This window comes from Dermacentor albipictus, unplaced genomic scaffold, assembly GCF_038994185.2.
Source record: "Dermacentor albipictus isolate Rhodes 1998 colony unplaced genomic scaffold, USDA_Dalb.pri_finalv2 scaffold_319, whole genome shotgun sequence".
Taxonomy (NCBI): domain Eukaryota; kingdom Metazoa; phylum Arthropoda; class Arachnida; order Ixodida; family Ixodidae; genus Dermacentor; species Dermacentor albipictus.
In genome coordinates this window covers 20,001-28,656 of record NW_027225873.1, presented here as the reverse complement: position 1 = coordinate 28,656, position 8,656 = coordinate 20,001, and the positions used below count along the sequence as shown (strand labels likewise).

The 8,656-nt window shown below is 58.9% G+C and overlaps 1 non-coding gene across 1 annotated transcript; it reads left to right on the top strand.

Moving 5' to 3' along the window:
• The first annotated feature begins 6,538 nt into the window (after positions 1-6,538).
• On the top strand, positions 6,539-8,353 carry LOC139053893 (small subunit ribosomal RNA). The gene has a single exon (XR_011510864.1). It is a non-coding gene; the product is annotated as a small subunit ribosomal RNA (ribosomal RNA).
• Positions 8,354-8,656: the final 303 nt, after the last annotated feature.

The window sequence follows — 8,656 nt, the reverse complement described above, 5'->3', positions numbered from 1 at the left end:
CGGTCGCCCTTCTTGTGGATCAGGATAGTCCTCGTCGACTTCCAGCTCAGGGGCGTGCGGCGGTATTGGAGGCATACGTTGTATACCGCCGCCAGGAACCTGCCCTCAGGGTCCACCTGCCTCCAGTGGTGGTACGTGAGGCGGTCCTCCCCTGGAGCTGTACTCTCGCATTTACGGAGCTTGGCTGCGACTTCTTCCGGTGTAAAGGGGCACAAGTCCAGTTCTTCGGTGGCTGGAAGCCGTGACCTCAGGATGCTGGTATCCACGGGTGTTGGTGACCAGAGGTTCGAGTAGTGGTCCTGCAGTGCGTGGGGGTCGATTGGACAGAGCTGGGACGGGCCTTCAGTGATTAACCGCACTGCCCGGCGCCGGTTCCTTCTGTAGAGAGTTTGTATCTGCTGGGGGTTGTCGGGGTTCACCTCGCGCCTCCGTGATTGGCGCGAGTCCCCGACTGGCAGCCGCAGGTGTTTGGTTGCGGCTGCGATGGCACGGTCAAGGATGTTTTCGAACCGTGCCCACTCCCCAGCAGACTCAGGCAACCGGCTCAATGCCCGCAGCTCTGCCGTTTCGTCCGCTAGCGTCCACGCACTGCCCTCTGGCCGTGTGGTACCAGCATGTTCGTCCTGGGTCCCGAAGTCCTGGTTGCTTCCGTCATGGTCCTGCACCTCTGCCCTGCCCGGGGAGAGCTCCTGCATGGCCGCCGGCTCGTGAGCCTCGGAGACTGGTGCTCCCGGGCTGCCTCGGTTGGACGGCAGCGATGGTGATGGAGAAGGAGAGGCCGAGGCCGCGGTCCGCCCTGACTGGTCCGGCGTCCGCGGAGAAGGTGCCTCGGCCATCTCCCCATCGCTGCTGTGTCCTGGTGTTCTCCGAGGTGCCACGGGAGACGGCTCCTGGTCGGCGGCCTGCCCGGTCGCCACTGCTGGTGTTCCAGGAGGGTCCTCAGCGGGACCCTCGGTGCTGTCCTGCTCTGCTGCGGGGGTGCTGTCGCTGTCCTGCTCCGACGCACCAGTGGCAGCACCCGCGGCGAGATCACGCCTGGCTGCCAGTGCCGCCTCCCTCCTGTGCCACTGCTCGTGGTTGCCCAAGCCCCTCCTTGTGGGGAAGGACATTGGGCAACTGCCACACTGGTGTGGCAGTTGCCCAATGCACTTTGATCTTAGCCAAAAGGCCGAGAAGCGATGTCTTTCACTTCACTCCATTGTACCACTGCCTTGTGGGTGCCCTGGCGACATTGGTAACCTCAGCAACAGCGTGGGCAATCTTATAAAACCCAGCCCGTCTAGAGACTCTATGCTCTCTATCTCGCGAATCAACTCGCGACGCCTCAGTCTTTCACTGTTAACGAAACGCCGTCGCGTAGAAACGAGACCCGAGCGCAAGCTTGTTCGCAAGGCAAAACCAACGAAGGCAACCTCGTAGAAAACGGAACAGGCGAGCGGAAAACACGCGCAAGGGGAATGCTTACTTCCGTCTGAATGCGACCGCTCAAGGCGGCTTTCTTTGAGGCCTTCGTTTCAAGCCCGTGCGCAAGTGTAATACACTACGCGCATTTCCCTCATTTCCTTTTATTTACCGCAAGGCCCACTGAAAGTTTTCATACGGCACAGGCCGGGACGGATTGCAACGTGTCGATTCGACCGCTAGAATTAGGTAGCGCGCCTCATGTACGAATGAAAGAGAATGAAAAAAAAAAAATAAATAAATATAGAAAAGGCTGCGCACTCCTTCCAACCGGAAACATAGAGGGCAGGAAGATCGCCATGTGGAGCACAGGTGTTGTTAAAAAAGAAAGAAAGAAAGAAAGAAATAGCGCTACCCCATCATCTTTACCGTGTGCGTGTATACACACACACGCACACATATGCACGCGCACGCACGCGCGCGCGCGCACGCACACACACACACACACACACACACACACACACACACACATACGCACACATGCTAGCATAGCTTAAGCACAGCTGGAAAGCTCAGCCTTGCGCAAGAAAAAAGGACCACGCCCTTTCGCAAGCCCCTTTGAAACTTTTAAATGAGAAACATGTGTACAGCGAGGTCGTTCGAAACTGGCGCGAAAACGCATCCGCGCCATCTGTGTGCGGAACTAGGAAAACCTACGGCCTTCGCCATACAGAAAGAAAGGTAGATGGCGCGAGCTAACGCTCCGTTGCATACTAAGAACGAGAGCTAGTGAATAATGGCAGAAACGTCTTGGGAAGAGAGAAAAAAACAACAACAACAAAAAAAAAGAAAGACACGCAAGTTGTTGGCTCGCGCAAGCATTCTATTTTACAGCGAGTAAAGAGCATAGCAACTTCTCACAAGAGCAGCAAGAAAGACAAGAAGAACGTGAGAGAGGGGGAGAAACAGGCGCGTTTCTTTGGAATGCAGAGCATGCTGCACACACTATGAAGTGCCAAAGAGACGGGGAAAGCAGATGGCGCGATTGTGTATGTCCTCAAAGCTTGAAAACAATTTCTAAACTACAAGGTGTGCCGAAGTCCGCCTACTCTCATCAGGTTGCTCCCGCCTCCAATTGCATTTAAATTAAAATTACAGTCGCCTCAGAGGCAGAGAGAGAGAGAGAGAGAGAGAAAATGTGTACACTTGCTTCGCGCAGCTGCACCCGTTCAAATTTTACAGCAACAAGAGCACTCCCGCAGGCACAAAGTCCGCTGCCGCGTCCGCCGGGGCGGAATGCACTCGCTTCCGTAAATTGTCGTGCGGCAGACTGCTGCATCGTAGCACACCTGAAACCGCGCAGACGTCAGCGATCGCCGCGAGATCGCTGCGAGCGCTAAAGTCCGAAACCACGTCCGCCGGGGCGGCGGGAGCTCGATACCCCTTCACGAAACTTCTGCGTGTACACCGCCGCACGGCCACGGCGGAGTCGCTGGCATCCTGCGCGCAGTTGCATTGCGTCGCGCCGGGAATCGTTGAAGCCCCACGCAGACGTCGGCGTCGGCCCCGACCTGGCTGCGAGCGCTCGAAGAGACCAAGTCCGAAGCCACGTGAGCCGGGGCGGTGTGAGCGCGACTAAGTCCGAGACGACGTCAGCCGGGGCGGCGTGAGCGAGACCAAGTCCGAGACTACGTCAGCCGGGGCGGCGTGAGCGAGACCAAGTCCGAGACTACGTCAGCCGGGGCGTCGACTAAGTCCGAGACGACGTCAGCCGGGGCGTCGAGCACGCCGCGGTCGCTTTTCCCACTCTTACTCGAAAAATGGCGAAGGGGCCGCGCTAGCGTGCCTTGAATCGGTGAGCGGCGGTACCGCGGCGATCGCGAGAGCTCAAATCGGCCGTGCCAAGGCCAAATATTGGCGCTCGGCTCGGCGCAGTACGCCGCCTTGTCGCACGAGTACGGCCCCGTGGAGGTCTGGTCACTTATCGCTGCTCTTATAAGGGGCCGTACCGCCCTGGCCGACGTTGTACCGTAGTGCCGTTTTCGGCTTGCGCGTGTTCGTGGTGGTGTCCGCGCACCGCTCCGCACTCGAGAATCGTGCCCACGACGACGCGAGCGCTCGGAAGAGACGCAAGTCCGAAACCACGTGAGCCGGGGCGGTGTGAGCGCGACTAAGTCCGAGACGACGTCAGCCGGGGCGGCGTGAGCGAGACTAAGTCCGAGACTACGTCAGCCGGGGCGTCGACCAAGTCCGAGACGACGTCAGCCGGGGCGTCGAGCACGCCGCGCGCGCTTTTCCCACTCTTACTCGAAAAATGGCGAAGGGGCCGCGCTAGCGTGCCTTGAATCGGTGAGCGGCGGTACCGCGGCGATCGCGAGAGCTCAAATCGGCCGTGCCAAAGCCAAATATTGGCGCTCGGCTCGGCGCAGTACGCCGCCTTGTCGCACGAGTACGGCCCCGTGGAGGTCTGGTCACTTATCGCTGCTCTTATAAGGGGCCGTACCGCCCTGGCCGACGTTGTACCGTAGTGCCGTTTTCGGCTTGCGCGTGTTCGTGGTGGTGTCCGCGCACCGCTCCGCACTCGAGAATCGTGCCCACGACGACGCGAGCGCTCGGAAGAGACGAAAGTCCGAAACCACGTGAGCCGGGGCGGTGTGAGCGCGACTAAGTCCGAGACGACGTCAGCCGGGGCGGCGTGAGCGAGACTAAGTCCGAGACTACGTCAGCCGGGGCGTCGACCAAGTCCGAGACGACGTCAGCCGGGGCGTCGAGCACGCCGCGCGCGCTTTTCCCACTCTTACTCGAAAAATGGCGAAGGGGCCGCGCTAGCGTGCCTTGAATCGGTGAGCGGCGGTACCGCGGCGATCGCGAGAGCTCAAATCGGCCGTGCCAAAGCCAAATATTGGCGCTCGGCTCGGCGCAGTACGCCGCCTTGTCGCACGAGTACGGCCCCGTGGAGGTCTGGTCACTTATCGCTGCTCTTATAAGGGGCCGTACCGCCCTGGCCGACGTTGTACCGTAGTGCCGTTTTCGGCTTGCGCGTGTTCGTGGTGGTGTCCGCGCACCGCTCCGCACTCGAGAATCGTGCCCACGACGACGCGAGCGCTCGGAAGAGACGAAAGTCCGAAACCACGTGAGCCGGGGCGGTGTGAGCGCGACTAAGTCCGAGACGACGTCAGCCGGGGCGGCGTGAGCGAGACTAAGTCCGAGACTACGTCAGCCGGGGCGACGAGCACGCCGCGCGCGCTTTTCGCACTCTTACTCGAAAAATGGCGAAGGGGCCGCGCTAGCGTGCCTTGAATCGGTGAGCGGCGGTACCGCGGCGATCGCGAGAGCTCAAATCGGCCGTGCCAAGGCCAAATATTGGCGCTCGGCTCGGCGCAGTACGCCGCCTTGTCGCACGAGTACGGCCCCGTGGAGATCTGGTCACTTATCGCTGCTCATATAAGGGGGCCGTACCGCCCTGGCCGACGTTGTACCGTAGTGCCATTTTCGGCTTGCGCGTGTTCGTGGTGGTGTCCGCGCACCGCTCCGCACTCGAGAATCGTGCCCACGACGACGCGAGCGCTCGGAAGAGACGGAAGTCCGAAACCACGTGAGCCGGGGCGGTGTGAGCGCGACTAAGTCCGAGACGACGTCAGCCGGGGCGGCGTGAGCGAGACTAAGTCCGAGACTACGTCAGCCGGGGCGACGAGCACGCCGCGCGCGCTTTTCGCACTCTTACTCGAAAAATGGCGAAGGGGCCGCGCTAGCGTGCCTTGAATCGGTGAGCGGCGGTACCGCGGCGATCGCGAGAGCTCAAATCGGCCGTGCCAAGGCCAAATATTGGCGCTCGGCTCGGCGCAGTACGCCGCCTTGTCGCACGAGTACGGCCCCGTGGAGATCTGGTCACTTATCGCTGCTCATATAAGGGGGCCGTACCGCCCTGGCCGACGTTGTACCGTAGTGCCGTTTTCGGCTTGCGCGTGTTCGTGGTGGTGTCCGCGCACCGCTCCGCACTCGAGAATCGTGCCCACGACGACGCGAGCGCTCGGAAGAGACAGAAGTCCGAAACCACCTGAGCCGGGCCGCGGCGGGAGCTCGACGCCCGTCACGCAACTTTGGCGTACAAGCCACCGCACGGCCGCGACTGAGTCGTCGCCACCGTCCGGCTGGCTGCACTATAGCACGCCGGGAACCGGGAAAGAACCGCGCAGAGGTCGTCGTTTTGCCGCGGCGTTGGCGCGAGCGCGCGAAGAGACAAAGTCCGAAACGGCGTCAGCCGGGGTGTCGAGCACGCCGCCCGCGCCGGTCGCACTCGTGCTCGGAAACGGCGAAAGGGCCGCGCTAGCGTGCGGCCCCGTAGGGGCACAGAAAGGCGATTGTTCTGGAAACCGCGCTGTCCATAGGCGAGAGATTGCCGTTCGCGCATTCGGTCGACGCGCTGCGCTTTCACGACTTCGGCATTGCGCTGCCGACGTAAGCTTTCCATCTCGCTCGCGGCGCTGCGAGGCGGCACGATTTTCGCCAAACGCTCGTCGAAAGTGGCACGAGTACGGCCCCATGGAGATTTGGGAACTTATCGCTGCTATTATATGGGGGTCCCAGAGAGCAGTCGCCCCCAAAAGCGACCTGGGTGTTTGATATGCGGCGGGCTTCGTGCCCGTCAAGCGTGTCCCCGGTATCGCTCCCGTGGATCCCACAGCTGACGTCTGCAGCCTCATCCGCTTGATGCGTTAGGGGCTGGTTGTCGGACGACGCTTTCTCCACGATATCGAGTTGTGTTCCGCATCGTCCTCGGACGAGTCAAATGCGAAAGCGCCGAAGGCGCGGGCGTGACCCGTCGCCTGGCGGCTTTGCCGTCTCGGCTACGTTGCAAGTGTCGGTCGGTCCACCTGTGCTGCGGGCTCAAGAGAAACCGCAAGCCGTGATCGAGTCGACACAACCAGTCTATCGAGAATGTTGCGTGCTTCTTGCCGCGTGGCGATACCCGGCCCTTCGGGGAGGGCGCCGTAGCGAGCTCGAACGCCGTCGTCTCGGACTGTGCAAAGTGCTACTCTTTGCAAGAACGAAGCGTGCTGGGGCGCCTGAAGGTGGCCTCGGCATCGCAAAAACGGCGTCCGGCCTGCTTGACAGGCGGGACGCGCAGTTGAACGATTACCTGGTTGATCCTGCCAGTAATCATATGCTTGTCTCAAAGATTAAGCCATGCATGTCTAAGTACATGCCGAAATAAGGCGAAACCGCGAATGGCTCATTAAATCAGTTATGGTTCCTTAGATCGTTTCTTCCTACTTGGATAACTGTGGCAATTCTAGAGCTAATACATGCAGTGAGCCTGAAGCCCTTTGGGCGACGGGTGCTTTTATTAGACCAAGATCGATCGGGTTTCGGCCCGTATTGTGTGGTGACTCTGGATAACTTTGTGCTGATCGCATGGCCACGAGCCGGCGACGTTTCTTTCAAGTGTCTGCCTTATCAACTTTCGATGGTAGGTTACTTGCTTACCATGGTTGTTACGGGTAACGGAGAATCAGGGTTCGATTCCGGAGAGGGAGCCTGAGAAACGGCTACCACATCCAAGGAAGGCAGCAGGCGCGCAAATTACCCACTCCCGGCACGGGGAGGTAGTGACGAAAAATAACAATACGGGACTCTTTTGAGGCCCCGTAATTGAAATGAGTACACTCTAAATCCTTTAACGAGGATCAATTGGAGGGCAAGTCTGGTGCCAGCAGCCGCGGTAATTCCAGCTCCAATAGCGTATACTAAAGCTGCTGCGGTTAAAAAGCTCGTAGTTGGATCTCAGTTCCAGACGAGTAGTGCATCTACCCGATGCGACGGCTCGGACTGAACATCATGCCGGTCCTTTCTTGGTGCACTTCATTGTGTGCCTCGAGAAGGCCGGTGCTTTTACTTTGAAAAAATTAGAGTGCTCAACGCAGGCGAGTCGCCTGAATAAACTTGCATGGAATAATAGAACAAGACCTCGTTTCTGTTCTGTTGGTTTTTGGAATACGAGGTAATGATTAAGAGGGACAGACGGGGGCATTCGTATTGCGGCGCTAGAGGTGAAATTCTTGGACCGTCGCAAGACGAACTACTGCGAAAGCATTTGCCAAGAATGTTTTCTTTGATCAAGAACGAAAGTCAGAGGTTCGAAGGCGATCAGATACCGCCCTAGTTCTGACCATAAACGATGCCAACCAGCGATCCGCCTGAGTTACTCAAATGACTCGGCGGGCAGCTTCCGGGAAACCAAAGTGTTTGGGTTCCGGGGGAAGTATGGTTGCAAAGCTGAAACTTAAAGGAATTGACGGAAGGGCACCACCAGGAGTGGAGCCTGCGGCTTAATTTGACTCAACACGGGAAAACTTACCCGGCCCGGACACTGGGAGGATTGACAGATTGAGAGCTCTTTCTTGATTCGGTGGATGGTGGTGCATGGCCGTTCTTAGTTGGTGGAGCGATTTGTCTGGTTAATTCCGATAACGAACGAGACTCTAGCCTATTAAATAGGTGCGGGGTTCCCAGCACCTTACAACCTTCTTAGAGGGACAAGCGGCTCCTAGCCGCACGAAACAGAGCAATAACAGGTCTGTGATGCCCTTAGATGTCCGGGGCCGCACGCGCGCTACACTGAAGGAAGCAGCGTGTCTTTATCCCTGTCTGAAAAGACTGGGTAACCCGTGGAACTTCTTTCGTGATTGGGATAGGGGCTTGCAATTGTTCCCCTTGAACGAGGAATTCCCAGTAAGCGCGAGTCATAAGCTCGCGTTGATTACGTCCCTGCCCTTTGTACACACCGCCCGTCGCTACTACCGATTGAATGATTTAGTGAGGTCTTCGGACCGATGTCCGGCGCGGCCTTTCGGTTGCGCCGGTCTGTTGGAAAGATGACCAAACTTGATCATTTAGAGGAAGTAAAAGTCGTAACAAGGTTTCCGTAGGTGAACCTGCGGAAGGATCATTACCGGATTGTTCGAGGGTGACGAGCGCCATTGTTTCTACCCCGTGTGGGTGAAGCAGCTCGCTGCGCCCGACGCTTTCCGCCGCTGGCCCCGCTTGGACGCGGGGACGGCTATACCCGAACATGCCGGGGATTGCCCGAATTTCGAAGGGCGCCCCGTGCCAAATTTGTTGCGCCCAGTGGACGCCGGCTGCAACCTTGGACGGTTGGCTTGGCCGCGCCCGCGGGTAGAAACGGCGTAACGCACACTGTTGGGTGGGCTTTCTGAAGTCCGCCTCGGCACTCTTGCGCGGAATGGGAGTAAGA